Source organism: Alligator mississippiensis, chromosome 6 (genome assembly GCF_030867095.1).
Source record: "Alligator mississippiensis isolate rAllMis1 chromosome 6, rAllMis1, whole genome shotgun sequence".
Classification (NCBI taxonomy): domain Eukaryota; kingdom Metazoa; phylum Chordata; order Crocodylia; family Alligatoridae; genus Alligator; species Alligator mississippiensis.
In genome coordinates this window covers 16,777,118-16,784,299 of record NC_081829.1, presented here as the reverse complement: position 1 = coordinate 16,784,299, position 7,182 = coordinate 16,777,118, and the positions used below count along the sequence as shown (strand labels likewise).

The 7,182-nt window shown below is 48.4% G+C and overlaps 1 long non-coding RNA gene across 1 annotated transcript; it reads right to left on the bottom strand.

Moving 5' to 3' along the window:
• Positions 1-4,195: 4,195 nt before the first annotated feature.
• LOC132251132 (uncharacterized) lies at positions 4,196-5,114 on the bottom strand. Its single transcript, XR_009462967.1, has 2 exons — positions 5,010-5,114; positions 4,196-4,626 (listed from the first exon to the last, which is right to left on the bottom strand). It is a non-coding gene; the product is annotated as an uncharacterized LOC132251132 (long non-coding RNA).
• Positions 5,115-7,182: the final 2,068 nt, after the last annotated feature.

The following is a 7,182-nucleotide window of genomic DNA, read 5'->3' as shown; positions in this document are numbered from 1 at the left end:
TTCAGCACTAGAATTATCCCCGTGGGATTACAGCTTCATTGCACGGTGGAGTTTTGCTGCATAGAGAACCCGCGTTTAAGGGAAAAGTTCCCGCCACTTTGCAGCTGTCTTTGCGGGGTGCGTTTCTCAAGTTGCGACAGAAATGCACGGTGCAAGGAGTTCCTGCCACCCGTATGCAAATTTGTTCCCCGCTATTGGCTAGTTCTAAATTATTCCCATGTGGCGGCTAGCGATTGGCCAGCTAGCCGTATAAGAGGCTTGAGCGGTTTCCGCCCAAGCCGAGGAGGACTCCACATCGATCTCGTGGGGACTCTGGGTACACGGCAGGGCAATAGAAACCTTGTGTGAGATCCAGAGGAGTTTGGCGGCCTGATCCACCGCCCACCTCTTCCCGTCTTCGAATGAAAAATTATAAGACGTATCTACGAGTTTCCATTTCGGTGGCGCGCTTGTCCAGGACATCCGGAGTTCTGTTTGCGTGCAGCCTAGCAAACTCCACGTGATTGTTCGTGTTCTTTTAGTTTGTAACCGCAACTCAAGCAAGTTTTCCAGCCTGCACCGCGACCATCCCGGTGTAAGTAAACAATCTTAAAATCTACCATTACGCGTCTGTGCCTAATTCTAGCTCGGCGCCCGCCCTCTCCAACCCGGTGTGCCTGGGCTGCCAGCCACAGCCCGCGTGCAGCGCGACAAGGGCCACGGATTCGCACCCAGCCCGCACACTTACATTCAACCTGAAACCATCCTTCAACAGTTAATGGACACTCCTCCTTGTCCTCCCCTAGGTGGGCATGCCATACAGTTAACATTATTTTCTCCCAGCTACAGGTCATCCCTTACATACCTACACATGGCCACCAAGAGCCCTCCCCCCCACTCCCCATCTTTTTGAGACAGAACAGTCCCTGATACCTTTAATCTTTTCTCAAGGTTTGTCAGCAGTCATTCATTCATTCATTTCTTGACTCACTGCCTCACCAGATATAGAAACTGTGAGCAGGGACCAGTGCCTTGACATCTGGGTGAATTGTGGCTAGCCCTCTGTTGCACCATGGCCCAAAAGGGACCCTGTGGGTGACCCTCCTTGGCATACCCATCAGTACATGGATCATTGTTTACCTATACCATCTACAGATGTTAGGTGCCTTTCTGAAAGAAAGAGCTTGGTGTAGGTGCTGGGGGCCCCTAAGGTGTTAAGCCAGTTTGGCACTGGCAACAGCCTAAGTGTGAACTTGCGCATCTACCTGGATGTCTCCAGGAGACTTGCCGAGCAGGGACACAACAAGATGGCGATCCAGTGCAGGGTAAAGTCCAAGAATATGAGAGTTGCTTTCCAACGTGAATAGCAAGAGCTCATCAGAATGGCACTCCTGTGCATAACGTGACACATTATCAGTACCTCCAACTATCAATGGAAGTACTTGAATGCCAAGCAATGAGATGACTAAAGGTATCCAGGCCATCCTCCACTCCTGAGAGCTTGCAGACCACGGGTCTGACTGAGTCCTGCTGCCTCAAGTGAGGCAGACAGCGGCAGTTTACTAGCACTGGCCCTTGATGAATCTGCTGCAGAGGAGAGACCAAGGACATTGTCTTCCACAACCAGTATGTTAAGCCATGGGGAACCTTTAAGTCAAATGACAGACTAATAGAATCATAGAAAATTAGGGCTGACATCTGAACTGACACCTGAGGTTAGGCTGGGCTCTGATATTGGGGTAGGGGGAGCATTAATTCAACTGAGAACTAAGTTGACAGGCATGGGGGTTTGGATTGTCATGCAGGAAAGTGAAGGGCAATGCAAAGCAGGTAGGCTCTGCTGGTGAATTATTTGCAGCTGTTCAGGGCCCGCAGTCCAACTTGGACAGGCAGGCAAGCCCTTCATGGTGTTTTTTCCAGAACGTTTCTTATCCATTTGTCTGATCCACAGAGCACAAAATAATTCCCTGCATTCCTTGATTTTCAGCTCTGCTTGTTATGCGGCCACTGCCGAAAAAATGCAGACCATGTAGGAAGCCTGATAATGATGCCCAACAGATAGGGTCATCAGCGCCATCAGTACCTGTGCAGCGTGGTTGTGGGAGATAGCAAGATGGGCATGTTGTGCCTCTGGCTGACTGTCAGTCAGGCAATGTGGCAGGAGACATTTATGAGAAAGGGAGACAGAAGGACAGTCCAGCTCAGAAAGGTAGAAAACCAATATTGCTTATGTGGCAGTGACAGTCATTGATTATTGGTTATCAGTTTTTTGTTGATTGAAGCATAAACAATGTCTATGGTTATTGCTTGCTGGTAAAAAAGTTCTTGTAATGAAACTTATTGCATATTGCCTAAGGTCTAAAAAGTTGAAGAGTAACTGCTTCTAGATAACAGTTACCTTGTAAATGCTGTGACATTTGGTTATTTATGTAAATTATGCTTAATAAATCAGTAAAAGTTAATTATGTGAAAAAACATTTCTATCTTCTTTTCTTTCAAGGTGGGCAGCCAGTAGGAAATCATCAGGCCAGGCTCCCACAGGGTTTGTTCCTGGCTTTGTTGTCATCACTGCCAAATCAACAGCTGTTTGCAACATTAGGGAGGGTTGCTTAACTTGTAAAACTGGAAAAAACAGTAAATCTCCAAGTGGCAACAGCATGGCACAGGGGGGCAGGGTACTGTGGGTTGGGAGTGAGGGGCACTGGCAGGGCCAGGGGTGCCTGGGTTGCAAGTTAGGGGCTGCAGGATGGCTCAGGGGGGAGTGAGGGACAGCAGAATGGGCTGGACCAGGGCACCTCTTTTTTTTTAAACTGGGAATATGGTAATCCTAATGGTGGTGACTTGGCCAGTAACGGCTGGCTTCCTGCTGCCATTGCAGGAGCACCCATGGGCCTAACTGTGGGGTGAGCCTGTGCAATTGTGACTGGTACAACAGCACAAGGGGAAAAATAAATTTATTATGAATTGTGGCGACTACGGGGTTGCACTCAGTGCTATGAGAGGGCAGGCACTAGTTGCTCTAAGAGCATCTGAAATCAATCCAGGGCGCAGCAGATTAGGTGGTGATAGTGCTTTTCTCGTTAAGGGCTGTCTGCTGCCATGGGTCTGACTGTAGGGTGAGCTTGCACGTGGAGGCTACAGGCTAAAATCCTCTGATCGGGAGAGAGCAAATGAAAGTGAGCGCTCTGAAAGCAAATGGAAGTGAGGGTGAGCATGCCCAAAAGCTTGTAAATAAAGAGTTTTTTGCATATACCCACCAACTGGTCTAATAAAAGACATCATCTCCACCCCAAGTTCTGATTCCTTTTGCCTGAAGACCAATATGGGTCAACCTGTATCTCTCACCCCTTTAGGCGGCCAAACAATTCTTCATTCTTGGATGAACCAGGGGCAGATTATGGGGTGCTAGTGCCGCTGTTACCCTGGCCAGGGCATGGCCAGGGGATGGGAGGGCGTAGGTGTCTGTACAAGAGAACAAAGAATGATTCATGTCGGGCAGGGTGGCCTGCAACATCTGGCATGCAACACCTGGCATCTCAACACATTACACCCAATTACCTAAGAAGCTCTTCCCCTCCTATCTTCAATTTGAAGTGACAGCTGATGGACAAAGGGGTGAACTACACAAAAGTTGCAGCGGCATCTGGTGGACAAAAGGGCTCAGTAGACATCTTTGAGTGCACTTCTGTTTTCATGTGACAGATCCATGGATGCACAGGTTTAATTCTTGGCAATCCAAACTAAAATAAATCGGGATGTATTTTACTTAAATCTCCAAAAAGACATTTAAATTGCCAGAAAAGCAAACTGCAACACAGTGCAAACTGTAACACAGTTAAATTGCAAAAAAGGGTAAATTTCATCACATGTACAAGAGCCCTCAGTTTCTATCGATTTTGCTTGGGAAATTTAAAGGCTGCGTGCAGACAAGGTTCTTTGGGTGAATCTGATCTCTCTTATTAGACCAACTAAATAGTTGGAGAACAATATTTAAGCAAGCTTTCGGGTTCAAAAACCCTTTGTCAGGCTGAGGAAGTTTCTGCGGTTGGTGTATGCTATTCCTGGATGGAGTGAAAAGTAAAGAAGCCAGGGGCTGGGCTGGGCTGCATACAAGACAGGTAGTCAGTGAAAATATAGACTGAGGAGTCAATGGGTGGGAGACAGGCTGGGTGGGGGGGAGAGAAGGGGGATGAATAATGGAGAAGTACCTGGGAAGTCAGATGTCAGGCAGGTTATAATGTATTATAAATCCAATGTCTATGTTTAGTCCATGATTTTTAGTATCCAGGAGGTTGATGAAGTGGAGTTCATAGGCTCGTCTCTGGGAAGTGTTGTGTAAGTTTCCTTTGAGGATCAGGACTGAGAGGATGGAGAGAGGGTGGTTTTCTTGTGAGAAATGTGCCCCCACCGGTCATTGGGTATTCCTGTCTTTGATAGATTTCCGGTGTGCGTTCATTCTGGTGCACAGTTGTTGTTTGGTCTCTCCTACGTATTTTCCATCAGGGCGTTTGGTGATATGTCATAACCAGCGGTGTGCGATTTGTGGGGGGTTTTCTTCTGTACTGCAGCAGTTCTTCGCATGGTATCCGGGTGGCTCTTTCAAAGGCTGTGTGGGCATTCTTATTTTGGCTATAGCAGCCTGTATTTCTAGTTATCATAAGGGTAAAATTATTGCTGGTTAGCTTAAGGGTAAATTTAACAGGGCTTAATGCCTTAATGACCATAAAATCTTAGCCACCACCTCAGTGTAGCTTAGCTGAAAAAATGCTTCAGGATGTCAGGGGGTTGCATTTAAGGTTGGGGGGCTGCTGGTGAAGACTCAAGGGCCTGGGCAAGACTCAAATACAAGCTCCTAGTCCCCAGCTGCCCTCCTGTACCCCAACATGCAGGTTGCCCCCACAGGCCCCTGGCAGCTTGGTGCCTGGCGCCCACCCTGGCTCTTAGTCACACACCTCACCCACCACAGCTCCATCTCACACCTGTGTTTGAGCCCCGCACCTAGCATGCCCATTCTCACCTCCATCTCTTACCTGTGTCTGTACCCTGCACCGAGCATGCCTAGTCTCAGTGCCCTCTCACACCCATGTCTGAGCCATTATAGCTGCAGGACAGTCCAGGATCCCACTGTTAACACCTCTTAGCTCAAGTGTTTACTTGAATTTTCAAGTTGGCAAATACCAAGGTGATAATCGAGTACTTTGCACTTCCAGAAACAAAACCTGCTTTATCTACTTAACCTCACTCACACCCACCCACAACAAGGAAGCATGGAGATAAGAAATTACGGGCTCTGGAGCTACACCCGGTGGACAAACTACATACTTCTCAATGCAGTCAACCCCTAAATCACATTTGTGTTATAGATGTTACAAAACCAGTCACAGACCCTGGTTAAACTACATTTGGTTCAGCTAAACTATGTCCATTAAGCTTTAGATACGATCCAATGATCGGGCCCCTAAACAAGATTTAACTCCATGCATGTGTAACATGTTACAGGTTGCAGCATATTATCGGGTTGTAAAGTGTAATGTCTATCATGGCCTCCTGGGTTTAAGTCACAGAAGGAGTGTGGCACACCCCAGTCAAAATCTCCAGCCTTGGCTGCAGCTAATACATAGTCTCTGAGGAAGGCTTAACAAAGAAAAACCTGGACATGTGCAGCAGCAGGAGGGGGAAAAAATTCCCTCCTGGCCCCAGGCTGCAAACAGCAAAGCCCAGAAACATAAGAAATACCCATAGTAGAATATTAGGCACAGTTACACTTAGATCATCCCTGACCAATGGCTAGCCAACCTCATCTTGAACGCCTCCAGTGATGGAGAGTCCATGACTTCCCTCGGCAGTCTATGCTAGTGCCTCAGCATTGTAACAGTGAAGAAGTTTTTATTGCTATCCAATCTAAGCCTACTTTGCTGCAACTTCAAGCTTTGCATCCTATTCAGAGATGTGGGGCGGAAAATTTTCAGCCCCGCATCTCTGCCTTTAGTGAAAGAGAATGTGGTTTAAGTAGCTCTGAATCAGATTTGCCTCAATGTGATTCTGAAATGGAACTAAGAAGTAGCGCATGTGATTCTACAGAGAGAGAGAGAGGGAAACTGGATGTGCTGCAATGACCTCAGTGCCTGGAGGCTGGGGCTGAGCGGGGCATAGGGGTGGGCAGGGCAGGCATAGGGGCTTCTCCTGTGGTTCCCCCTGTCTGGGGAGGGGTGGGTACAGCTGGAGGAGCCATGGGAGAACATGTAGCCACCTGGTTGTGCTTGCCTCTCCCCGGTCAATCCAAATCTCCGAATCAGCATCGAAACTCCGAAACTGATTTGGCCGCATTGAAACGGAACAGTGATCCGAAACACCGAAACAAATCGCTGTCCCTCTGAAATGGCCGAATCTAAAATGGAAATGAAACATAGCTGTTTTGCACAGTCCTACTGTCCCATGCAGAGCTGCATAATGGTGTGACAGTGGGCACAGACCTGGGCTGCATCTGTGCCCTGGGAGCTGGATAAGAGCTACGTGCCAAGTGGGTCCAGTTTTAACTGCATCTCACTGTTACATGTGCCCCCTTTGCCATTTTGGTGTGGAGGGAAGCATAAATCTCTTCCTCTCCCCCACTTAGACCTGCCCTCATGTTAAATAAGCAGCTCCTAGGCCAAGCACATCCCAACATATCACAAACAGGTAGTAGCAAGTGTGTGTGTATGTGGGGGGGGGGCACCCCACCCTTTGGCTGTGACACACATCCACAGTTAGGGCTGAACTTACATTGCCAGCATGGGTTCCCACTGGAGCTTCACAAGTAGTGAGCCCTGAGCTCACCATCTGGTTGAGATGGGTCTGTTTGGAGCCCACAAGGTGAAAATCTTGCTGCTCTTTGCCCTTCCCGCTGAATCTAGCAGCAGGGGAATGGAGGGAATGAGCAATGGTAGTAACACTCACCCCCAGGGCTCTTTGTAGCTACACTAAAGCACGGGCTCCAGGCAGATCCGGCCCTGAGAACTCACATGTGACACAGCCAAAGGGGAGTGCAGCCGTGCTACTGCACCTGTCTGGATCCATGCCTGCAGATGGGGAGTACGGAGGTGTTCTGGAACGAAACGAGCAGCATGGAGGGAGGAGGCTTCAGGACACTGGAGCAGTGCTAAGCCCTAGAAAATTGTTGGTTTGCCAGAAAAGCTGGGCTCTGTTGATGGGAGGACAGCACTT